Source organism: Microcaecilia unicolor, chromosome 6 (genome assembly GCF_901765095.1).
Source record: "Microcaecilia unicolor chromosome 6, aMicUni1.1, whole genome shotgun sequence".
NCBI lineage: Eukaryota > Metazoa > Chordata > Amphibia > Gymnophiona > Siphonopidae > Microcaecilia > Microcaecilia unicolor.
In genome coordinates, this window is record NC_044036.1 from 165,718,343 (window position 1) to 165,730,902 (window position 12,560).

The 12,560-nt window shown below is 45.6% G+C and overlaps 1 protein-coding gene across 4 annotated transcripts in view; it reads left to right on the plus strand.

Moving 5' to 3' along the window:
* IQSEC1 (IQ motif and Sec7 domain 1) overlaps positions 1-12,560 on the plus strand; it is a 998,050-nt gene that overhangs the window by 118,347 nt on the left and 867,143 nt on the right. The window lies entirely within an intron of this gene.

Here is a 12,560-nt window from a genome sequence, read left to right on the forward strand (position 1 = left end):
GGCTTCAGTAGATGAGATGGAGTAGGATAGCCCAGTTTAAAGAAACTATGAGTGGGACCTTTCTCTTGCCTGTCCTTACCCCAGGGAAGACAAAATAAAGCTAGGGGTAAAAGAAGTGTTTGGCAATAAAGTGGTTCCTTCCCCCCCCCCCCCCCCCCCTCATTTTTTGTGCTATTCCTACAACTTATTTTTTTCTTCTGAAGATTGTTATCTTCAGGGAAGCACCACAGGCTTATCTCTTCCTGTTATAGCAAATTCCATGAACCCTTACCTTTATTATTCACTCTTATTATCTCTGTTGTTCTTTACGATACCTATACATTTACTATTTTTTTAATTACATTATTATGTTATTTTACTGAACTATACTACATTGTTATGTTATTTAATTGTAGTTTGCCCTACGGTCTTGTAAGCCACATTGAGCCTACTATTGGTGGGGAAATGTGGGGTATAAATGTGTTAAATAAATAAATAAAAATTAGCTGAAAGGGGGAAGAGGTAAAACCTCATAACCCCCAAAATTCTGCAGAAGTAGACTGAATTGGATTCTGTGAATAATTAAAGCTGTATTCAGCATTATATGATTTCTTTTTGCTGTACCTGTTTTGTTTGCTGCTGCTCTGACTGGCAAGGACAAGACTCTGCAGCTGCTTTATGGATTAAAGTGGAAAAGGTTTTCTAGCAAGTGTTCAGAAGAGTGATTTGATACTTTGCAAAGAGACTGTCCAGGAATTGTTCTCCAATGAGTTTGGAACCTGAGAAAAGCAAAGCAGTGATTTACCACTATTATTAGATTTAAAAGACTGAATGTTCTGGGGAATTCAAAGATGGTAGAAACTTTGTCTTGTTGAAAACCCTTTTGGGAATTTGGTCTTTCAGCTGCAAGTAGGGGAAGGAGAGGAAGCTAAGCCTTCCAAATGGATTCTCAGTGTTACAGACCATGCACTTTCGCTGCTGCGTCCTCCGGCATCATACCCCCAAACTGTGCCACACCCCCACCCCTGAAGTGCATCACCCGACCTTTCCTCCCAGCAAGGGGGAGCGCAGAGCAGGCGTGCAGCTGTCAGCTCTGCTGGTCCCCTGCCCCGGAATAGGAAGTAACATTAGAGGAGTCAGACGATCGACAGAACCAACAGCCGCGCGCCTGCTCCATGCACCCCCTTGCTGCCTGTACCCGGTGTGAACCACTCCCACCGCCCTGCCATTGGTACGCTACTGGATTTGCCTCTCCAACCAAAGGTGTCCCCCTCCTCCTGCTCTTGGGACAGAAAAGTACCTATTGAACCTGGATGGAACATGCCTTCAGCTACTACTAAAAGAAAGCATGAGCTAAATCCAAAATCCCTTTCCATAGCTGGTTCATTAGCACACAAAAAAAAAGGTCTGGAAATCAGACAGAAATTGAAGTGAAAACAAACTAAAAAAAATGTGCATCCTAGTCCTAGTGAAGGTATTGATCTATAATGCATGTACTTCTAGCAGGATGAAGGGTGAGTAATTTTTGAAACTTTGTTCTACCTGGTCATTTCTGAAAACCCAAAATGAAGGCAGTTTTGTTTTTCCAGAGATATGCAGAGCCTCTGAGCAATATTTCTTTTAAACGTATTTGTCAATGTCGATCAATAACTTTCTTCCAGAAAAATTTCAGCATCATAAATCTGGTTGAACTGCACCCAGAGCTGTTAGTAACGAATTGGTTCAGTCATTTGCTTAATGAAAGGTTTATATTCCCATCATTCTTTCCTTTGATAAAGCAACGAGCATGCAAGTGAACAATAGTAAGTGACCTTGTGAGATTCCACTTAAAACTAAAGGAGTATATTTTAAGGGACACGAGTGAGTGCACATCCACAGGACAGTTCTATAAAGGGACACCTATCTGGAGCACTGTTCCCTTTGAGTGGGAATCCTTCACCTACAGTCCCGTCAGTGGGTGGTGCTGTTTCACTATCACATTTTCAATAGTGAGGGACAAGCAACCTCTGCAGGACTCCATGGAACCTGCCTGTCCCTAGTGACTGAGATCAGGATATTGAAGCACCGCCCCCTATGACAGCAATACAGTTGTAGCACTCCCACTCAGCTTAAAGGAGTCTATTCTATAAAGGAAAGTTGGCACCTAGTTCTATAGAATACTACTCCCCTCACTGATATTCAGCGATATTTAACCGGCCAGAGCAGCTGCTGACCGGTTAAATAGTGCTTAACCGACTATTTGCCGATATTCAGCGGGGGATAACTGGCCATCCCCCGTTAAATATTCTCGATTAGCTGCTAGCAGATAGCCGGTTATGTCAGCCGATATAACTTGCTATCTGCTGCTTTTTAAAGCCAGTTTAGCGGCCATATTTTGCTGCGTCAAAATGTGGGATATCTTTGGCTGGTTTAAAGTTAACCGGCTAAGTCTGACTATCAGCCTAGCCAGTTACCCTTAAACCTACCAAAAATAAAAATGCCAGTCACCGGAAACAGCCTGGCATTGAATATCTGGGCTCAGCGCCGACAGCGGGAGTTAGCCACTCTAACTCCTTCAGTCTGAATATTGACCCCCTAATGCTCACACCTAGATTTGGGAGATACACACTCAGTTATAGTATTCTATAAGTTATGCACATGGGAGCTCTGCCCAGATTGTACCCAAGTGAACACTCACTTGCAAACAGCAAGCTCTGAAAGTTATACATTTAAAGGAAAAAATTCAATAAATGGAACCCAAAGTTAGGCCTGGGTTGATCAACACTAAATTAATATTCTGTATAGGGTGGTCTGCACAGAGTGCCCTTTAAAGAATACTAACTTAGTGTGCATTTCCCCCTGGATTCTATATATGGAGCTATCCCGAGATGCATGCACAACTTAATTGGCAAACGAGCCCTTAATGAGTAATGATTGACCACTAACAACCAATTATTGATGTTAATTGGTACCAATTAGGATTCCACATGCATCTAGCTCTGCATTATTCTATAACACTAGGCGCTTAAATTGCATAGCATGTAATTGAAAAGAGGACATGGCCATGGAATGGGCGTTCCAAAAGGTTGCGCGTGTTGTTAGAAGAATAATGGAGTAGCAAGCTGAACGTGGGTGCCGGCTTTTGTACCAGCAGGTGTAATTCTGGTGCGCAAATTATGGCATGGGAATCAGTGCTAAGTAACCTTTAGAACTGCACTTAGCACCGATCTTAGAGGTTATGAGCACTTGCGCCTGCCAAAGGCTGGTGTAAATGCTGACGTCCAACTAATGGCAGTTAGGTGCACAAATGCAGGTATTCTATAACATTGTGCCTAAATTCTGGAAACATCTACCTGTCCATGCCCCTCCCGTAGCCACACCTCTTTTGAGTTGCACGCTATGAAGTTTAGGCACACGTTCTAGAATAGGTTAGTAGGGCAGATCCACATGTAACTCCTAATTACTGCCAATTATGGGGTCCTTTTACCAAGTCGCAGTTAAAAGGGTCGTGTGCTAGCAGCAGGGGCCGTTTTTGCCATGCGCTGAGGCCCTTTTTACCACAGTGGGTAAAAAAGGCTGAATTTAACCATGTATATAATTCTCAGGTACCCAACTAGACTCAGACAGTAGAATTCTTCAATAAGAAAATTTCACATAAACATTCTTCAGAAAATCATTTTTTACTTTCACTTTCATTAACACATTTTATAGTGACCTCAGCGGTGCTCATCGCCAACAAGATTTTTTTTATGCAATGCAGACAGCATCCACCTCTTCATTGGTTCACTTAATTATATTTTTCAATTTTTTCAATTTTATTATATTATTTAACTTATCTTTTAGATCTTTTTTAGATCAGGCCCAGGGGTTTTACTGTCCGACATGCATGTTTCGCTCAGCAGTGAGCTGTCTCAAGGACATTCCCCTATAAAAGAAAAAAACAACGTCAGTACATCTATTATCATCACCTGAGATCCCAGTATTTACTGGTACTCAAGCAAGGATAAACTTAAGATTATATCTCTATCAAAATCTCACCCCAAGCTCTTTTTAGCGCCAGCTTTGCTATGACTCTTCGGGACCAACCCCCTGCAAAGATGGTGTCGGCGTCTCTTACTCTCATTTAAATATCCTCCATTTAGTGACATAATGGCGTGACGTAATAAGCCACTGATTGAGTATTATACTGAAAATAACCATGGCCATGTGGTAAGATTGCTCTTACTGCATGGCCATGTGAGGGGGGAGTACTTACCGCCACCCATTGAGGTAGCGGTAAGGGCTCCCGCCGCACTAACCCGGCTGTAACTGGGTAGTGCATGGCGCTGCCCGATTCCCACTGGGTTAGCGCCATGCTGTTTTCCCCTAGCACAGAAAAATGGCGTGTGCTAGGGCTGGAACTACCACCGGCGCACGCATTGGGCTGGCGGCAGCTCCAGAATAGTGTGCGGTAAGACCTCATTGGGCTGACCGCTGCTTTGTAAAAGGGCCTCAAAGTGCCTAATTAGCTAAATAGTTTTAAGTGCAGATCCGCGATCCAAGCCCAGCTTTGGGTAACCTTTACTGAATTCCCCCCATAGTTACAGAATAGCATTTTTATTTTATTTTTGCATTTGTATCCCACATTTTCCCTTTTTGCAGGCTCAATGTGGCTTACAATATTTTTTTTATTTTTGTTACATTTGTACCCCCGTGCTTTCCCACTCATGGCAGGCTCAATGTGGCTTACATGGGACAATGGAGGGTTAAGTGACTTGCCCAGAGTCACAAGGAGCTGCCTGTGCCTGAAGTGGGAATCAAACTCAGTTCCTCAGGACCAAAGTCCACCACCCTAACCACTAGGCCACTCCTCCACTCCAATTATATATATATATATATATATATATAGCCTGATTATTATTATTTATTCATGCATGTGTTCACATAGATGCATACATTTGAATACCAGCATTTATATGCATACTTGCAGCCTAATTTTGGGCAGCTCCATATAGAATTTTGCAGAGATCCAAAATAACTAACCTTGTCAGTCTTCATCTGCCCCCGACATATTCTGTTGAATTTGGTGTGGGTCGAATATCAAACCGGAAAGTTATTAGGGACATAGTGATCTCATAAGCCTTCTTTTCCTAATAAGTGTGGGAGGTAGCACAGCCCACCTCTGATATTAAAGATCAAATATAGGCATATAATGGTTATTCTGCAAAACATAATTGAACTGTAGGTCTCTGCATTGTGCTGCTTGCTGGGGAAAAGAGGGGGCTCTGGACGTTGATGAAAAGGTTTCTTAACTGTTACGCAGGCATGGAAAACTAGCATCATAAAATGTTGCCTCTCCAACTTTAGTAAGAATAATTTTGCATATTGTCATAAAATACACATTGTAAAGCAGCTTCAATATTTATTAGATCTATTGTGAAAACTCTCTTTTTAAATACTGTGGCCTTACAGAGAATTTGTCATTACAGTATGAACGTTTCTGATATTTTTATCAATATTCTTAGGACTGATTACTTCAATTTGGCTTACTTGAGATATTTTATCTTGGTTCGTCAATAAGACAGATTTTCTAATTTGATCATTTGTCTTTATTGTACTTTATTGTTTCATTATTGTTTTGGATAATTATACACATGAGATGATACCTGATTACAACTGTTTCTATTCCAGAATGTATGGAGGTTCTATAAAAGCACATACATTCTCATTTGTAATTGTTTAAACAAGGTGCATATTATTATTAATGCATTGTTACATCCTTGGCTTCCTTTCTGATTGCAGTATCTGTTTTAGTTTCCATGACTATGCTTGCTTGGAGTCCAAGTTGGTTGTGTTAAACTGTGATCTTTCATACTCTGTGAACTATATCCCCGGTATTACAAGGCAAAACAAAACCTGGTCAATATTAGCTTTTTTCACTGCACAGATCCTAACTGGAATAGCAGCCTGCAGCAATTCAAGTTTGTTGCAGAACATTTTCTTGGTTAATTCAAAGGCAATTTCTAAATCTTGGATCATGGCTCCAAGGTTGAATGAGTGAAGAGTGCTCTGATTTCTTAGCATTCAACTACTGTACAAAAAATGTCTGTTAATAATAGCAACTCAAAATTAAGAAGAATAGTTTTCCCTGGTCATGCTTCTGCATTTACATGACACAGGTTGTGCATAGAGCTCCATGTTACATATACATAGGTAGGATGGAGCTCTGGATAACCTGTGTCATGCAAATGCAAAAATATGACCAGTTAAGTACATTATTGGGTTGCTGTTCATTCTTAATAAACAGTTCTTGTATATGCTGTAGATATGGTTTCTTTGGAGATCTCTCAGTGAATTGGTGCAATATATTTGTCACGCCCTTCACCTGTTTTCCGTGGTCTCCAGCAGCATTCCATGCCAGAAAAATCTGTTCTACTTCCTGGAACTCTGCACTTCCTTTTATAGCCCTGCAAGAGGGTGCTGACTGATGACATCACTTCCTGTCTAGTGCTATATAAGGAACTTCCTGACTTTCAACCAGTGCCTTTGCATCAGGTCTCTTAGCTTTGCCTGGTGTGAGTTGCAGTCTTCCCTTGTTCCAGTACGTTTCTCCAGCCTTGCCTAGCCCTGTTCCAGTGTTTCTCCCATTGCCTAGACTTATTCCAGTATTCCTGCCTTGCCTTGTTCCAGTGTTCCTGCCTTGCCTAGCACTATTCCAGTATTCCTGCCTGCCTTATTTTTCTATTTTGCCTGCCTTGCCTTGTTCTAGAGTAGTCCCTGTCTGTCCCTGCCTTGCACCAGTGGGCAATCCTACTGGTTTTCTCTACCCAAGGGCTCTTATGGATGTACGTCTGTGAACATGATATCGTGAACTGGATGACTTCATGGCATGAATTCAACCAAGTCATGAAGTCTCTCAGTTTGGTCTCGTCATCCAGCCAAAGCATAAACACATTGTCTATGTACTAGTGCCAAAAAGAGACACTAGAAGTATAAGAAGAACACAAAAGCCATCTTTCTTCAAAGACGGCCATATATAGATTGGCAACGGTGGGGGCAAACGTTGCTCCCATAGCCACTCTGGAGGTTTGCAGGTACATATGGTCTTGGAACAAAAAGTGTTTATTCTTTGGTTGGATGACGAGACCAAACTGGGAGACTTCATGACTTGGTTGAATTCATGCCATCAAGCCATCCAGTTCACGATGTCATGTTCATACACGCACATCCATTTTTTAGATGTAGATATCCTAGTTATCGAGGGAGGCTTTTCCACGAAGGTAGACAGCAACACCGTTTTGGATTTCAACAGTTGCCATCCAAGGACATTACGGGAAAGTTTACCCTTCTCCCAATTTCTAAGGTTCTGCCGGATTTGCATGCACGACTCAATTTCAAGGCACAAGCTGGCAGGTTCCATCAAAATCTATCTGATAGACACTACCCCCAGCACGTGTTACAAGGTGCATACAAACATACCAAATACAATAACAGAGACCTTTTGTTGCGAGGCAAACCACCATCTACATCCACAAATTCCATACTTACTTTCGTCACGCATTTTGTGGCAGGAGGGGACGCAGCCATTGGCATCATTAAGCAGCATTGAGACATAATGAAAACACACCTGGCCTTTGCAGACCAACAGCTGCGTGTCGCGTTTTCCCACATGAAGACCCTTAAGGCTGAGTCCAGCCACATTACCTACGGCACATAAACCACAGAATGACAGTTTGCCAGCAGGACATTTCAAATGTAACAAATTGAACTGTAGCACTTGTCCAATGACCATCCAGACTGACAATTTTGCAAATGGGGCAGATAACAAGATATACAGATTGAAATACCACACCAACTGTTTGACTTCCAAAGTGATATATTTGATCAGATGCCCATGCAGTAAGTTGTACATAGACAAAACCACCAGAACGTTATACACACGGATAATAGAACATCGTTCCCGCATCACGCAACGTCTGATTGGAGCCCCGTTGGTACAACACTGCACCTCACATGCACATGCCTTCGAGGATCTCCAGTGTATGACAATTGATCATCCTACTCTCTCACAACGGGGAGGTTACATCAACAGGATATTGTTGCAAAAAGAATTGTTTTGGATCTACCATGTCAATACCATGGAACCCATCGGCCTCAACATCCACATGCATTGGGGGTGTTACATGTGACTGGTTTCAACTTTGTTGACATTGTCCAGTTAGTTCCAGTTCCATTTTTTGCATCCGGCATTTCCGGTTTACCAGCTCTTTAGAACGCCACCGCCATTGTTTTCACTCACACGGCAGCTTCCACGGCATGGTGATTAGTACTAAGTAAGTTTAAGCCAGGTTTTTGTATGAATTTAAGTTCACCTTGATGGTGCGGTATCTTACCACCACTTTCTTCAACAGGACAGTACCAGCCAAGAGATAGGATCAGCCGTGATCCTTTGAGGAAGCATTCGCGAAATCGGTGCCTGTCGGGGTCCCGTTGGCTGATGTAGATTTGGACATTTTAGATAAGTCTCATTTATTTTTGTCTCTTTATTACTTGCCATCTTGGAAGACACCATATTTGAAAAAAGCTTCCGTGTACATTGAGCATACAGTGGAGTTACTGCACCATAGTTATCTAAAGACTTAAACACATAATAAGAAGCAAATAAAAAAATGTAAGAAAAATTGACTTTGGTAGGAGGGGGTTTAGTCTCTCTAAGGGACTGAAAGGGAGAGTAGATGGCATGGTTGGACAGACTGGATATGCAATATGGAGGGGCATAATCGAACAGGGCCGGCCATCTCTAACGGTGGCCATCTCCGGGGACGGCCCTGTAAAGTGGCGTTCCCGACCGTATTATCAAAAAAGATGGCCGGCCATCTTTTGTTTCGATAATATGGTCGGGGCCGGCCAAATCTCAACATTTGGGCCGGCCTTAGAGATCACTGGCATTAGAGATGGCCGCCATTGGTTTTCCCTGATAATGGAAACTCATGGCGGCCATCTCAAACCCGGCCAAATCCAAGGCACTTGGTCTTGGGATGAGCCAGCATTTGTAGTGCACTGCTCCCCCTCACATGCTGTCACGTTTGTGGCCGTGACCACCCTCATACTTACCCTGTTTCTGGGAGTCAGTGGCTGTGCTGGCTTCTGCTTGTTTCTGTGTCTGTGTCTGTCTTAGTTTCTCTCTGGCTCTGTGTGCTGATTGCCCTACTGAATCTCACCTGTGTGGGCTTTGCCTCTTCCAAGATGGCTGCCGCTTCCTCCTCCTTGCCAGTATCCAAGATGGCTCCCGCTGTTCCTTCCTATGGGATGACTGCTTTGTGTGTCAAGCCTCTGTTTGGTTGCAAGGTGATTGCTGCACCTGTGGCTCTGGTGTTGAAGGGCTTTATTAGTGACTTGGAAACTACAGTCCTGGCCTTTGCATTGCCATTCCCTCCGCAGTGCCTTAGGTCCCGAGGTTAGTGTGCTGTTAGCACCGTTTTGCTTTCCTTGTCTTTTGCTCTGTGGGCTTCTTATCCTTCCTTGTTTTTTGCTCTGTGGGTCTCCTACCCTTCTGTAGGTTTTTAGCCCTTCTGTGTTTATCGCCTTGTGGGTTGCCAGCCCTTCTGTATTTATTGCTCTGTGGGTCTCCTACCCTTCTGTGGGTTTTCAGCCCTTCTGTGTTTATCGCCTTGTGGGTTGCCAGCCCTTCTGTATTTATTGTTCTGTGGGTTTCCTACCCTTCTGTAGGTTTTCAGCCCTTCTGTGTTTGTGGCTCGGTGTGAGTTTCTTTGTGTGACTAGCTAGCTTAGGCACCGTCTGGCTTGTTGCCTGTGCTTAGCTCTGCTAGTTCTCTGTGTTTATTCCTTGTGTTAGATTAGCCAGCTTAGCACCATCTGGTTTGTAGCCTGTGCCTAGCTCTGCTAGTTCTCTGTGTTTGTTTCCAGTGCATGTTTAGTTAGTGCTAGTTCTCTGTGTTTGTTCCTAGTGTTAGACTAGCCAGCTTAGGCACCGTCTGTTTGTTAGCTTGCGTTCAGCTTCCTAGTTCTCCTGAGTTTGCTCTGTGTTTGTTCCTAGTGTATGACTTGGTAGCTTGGGCACAGCTTTGCATTGTCAGCCTGTGTACAGCTTTCCTGTGTTTTGTTTTATGTATGTTTCGTGTGTATGACTGGTTTGCTTGGGCATAGCTTTCCTTCTAGCTTGTACAGTTGACTAGTCTTCTTGTGTTTAGCCTGCTGGTTTTCCGTGTGTGTTTCTTTTGCTTCTGGAGCTTCTGCCCTTGTTCTATCTGTTGCCAGTTCTCCTTGATCCTGAGGCTCCAGCCGTAGTTTTGTTCCTTGCCTTACCATTGCTTTGAATCTGCTTGCTGCCGGAACCCAGACATTCTCTGCCTTGCCATCGCCTAGGTGCCAGGGGGCACTCCTGGATCTTCATTCCTGCTGTTCCTGTAAGTCATACCGGCTGCCAGAACCTGAGGGCTCAACCCGAGGGGGAGGGCAGTCATGTGTAGGTGAAGCCTAGGTCCAGGGTGTTCCAGTTCCGCGGGTTCCGCTCCAGTGTGTTCCAGTCCAGCGGGTTTCTCTCCTGTATGTTCCAGTCCGGTGGGGCCACTCCAGTGTGTCCAGTCCAGCGGTCCCCACTCCAGTGCGCACCCGTCCGGTGCGTTCCAGTTCTGAGTATTCCTGTGTAGAACTCCAGTCCGGGGTTCCTGTCTAGTCTTGTTTCATCTCTACCTTGTAGGTGATCTTGCCTGCCACTGCCGCTCCACGGTAGTGGCCCAAGGACTCACGAAACCAGTGCTCCCGGGGAAGAAGCCTGACAGTGTGCCAAGGTCCTCGTGCACGCGACAGAATGCAAAAGCCATGAGTCCGGCAAGATCATCCGCCCAGCGGGGACTACCGTCCATGTCCGAGTTCCTCACGAACCATCCGGAGGTAGTCCTTAATTTGTGGTCCGATCCCTATATCAACCCAATTTTTTCTGTGAATCGTTTTTTGACCCTCCGCGACTACTGGAAGAAACTTTTGTCTGATCCAACCCTGAGAGATACTTTGGAGGCGGCAGCTGAGCGAAAGCGTCTCCAGAGGTGTAGGGTCCGTCATAGCCCAGTTTCGGATATTGATCCGTTGACTCAGCTTTATGAATACCGCTACAGACTCCTCGAGGAGCCAGCCCTGCGGGATACTCCAGAAGCGGAGGCTGAACGAATACGCTGTGGAAGGCCCATGCTCGGGGCTTCCCAGCGGGTGGTACAGAACAATCGGGGTGCCCCTCGCAGTTCAGCTCCTATTCGGGATGTCAAGTCCAGCCAAGCTCCTCAGCCGGTCCGAGGGGTACTTCCTACCAAGCCCCTGACCCCAGTTCAAGTAGCGCGGCCGCTTAAGAGCCTGAGTCCAGTCCGTGGGGTGCTTCTGATGGAGCCTCAGATTCCTATGCAAGTGGCGCTCCAGGTCGAGCCTCCAGTCCTCGTTCAAGTGGCACGCTCTTTGAAGTCTCCGAGTCCAGTCCGAGGGAAGCCTTCGATGGAGCCTCAGATTCCTGTGCAAGTGGCGCTTCGGGTCAAGTCTCCGGTTCTTGTTCAAGTGACCCGTCCAGTCAAGCCACTGAGTCCAGTTCGAGGGGGGCTTCTAACCAAGCCTCCGATGCCAGTCCACAGGGTGGTTCAGGTGGCACCTCCGCTTCCAGTCCAGAGGGCACCTCCTATCAAGCTCCTAAGGCCAGTTCGAGTGGTGCTTCAGACCGAGCCTCAGTTAAAGTCCAGTTCGCGGGGCGCTCCCAGCCAAGCTCCTGAGTCCAGTTTGAGGGGCCCTGCCAGTCAAGCTTCTGATTCCAGTCCGGGTTCCAGTCCCGGTTCAACTCCTGTTCAGAATTCCTGTTCCAGTCAAGACTCTGATTCCAGTCCGGGTCCCAGTCCCGGTTCAACTTCTGTTCCAAATTCCAGTTCCAGCCAAGATGCTGACCCTGCTCCTAGCTCCAGTTCCAGCCAAGATGCTGAGTCTGTTCCAAGTTCCAGTTCCAGCCAAGATGCCGACCCTGCTCCTAGCTCCAGTTCCAGCCAAGATGCTGAGTCTGGATCGAGTTGCAGTTCCAGTCAAGATGCTGAGTCTGGACCGAGTTGCAAGTCCAGTCAAGATGCTGAATCTGCATCGAGTGCAGTGGTCAGCCAAGATATTGAGTCTGCTCTTGAAGATGAGATGACGTTCCAAGAGGACTGTGATAGACCTTGTTTTGATTCAGCCTGGGAGAAGACCTCCGAAGCAATAGCTGAGAGAAGGTGTGTTCAACGGCTTGGGGCCCGGAGAAACCCATTTTCTGCATTTCAGCCTGCTAGCATGCTCTGGGGATACCAGGGCCGTCTCCTCTTGAACCCTGCTCGGCGGACGCCGCCTGAAGCTAATGCTAGAGAGACGTCCCAGTCCGGCCAGAGGGGTGTGTCCAGCTCTGCAGCTGAATCATTTCCAAGTTCCAGTTCCAGCCAAGATGCTGACCCTGCTCCTAGCTCCAGTTCCAGCCAAGATGCTGAGTCTGTTCCAAGTTCCAGCTGCAGCCAAGATGCTGACCCTGCTCCGAGCTCCACTTCCAGCCAGGATGCTGAGTCCGTTCCAAGTTCCAGTTCCAGCCAAGATGCTGACCCTGCTCCGAGC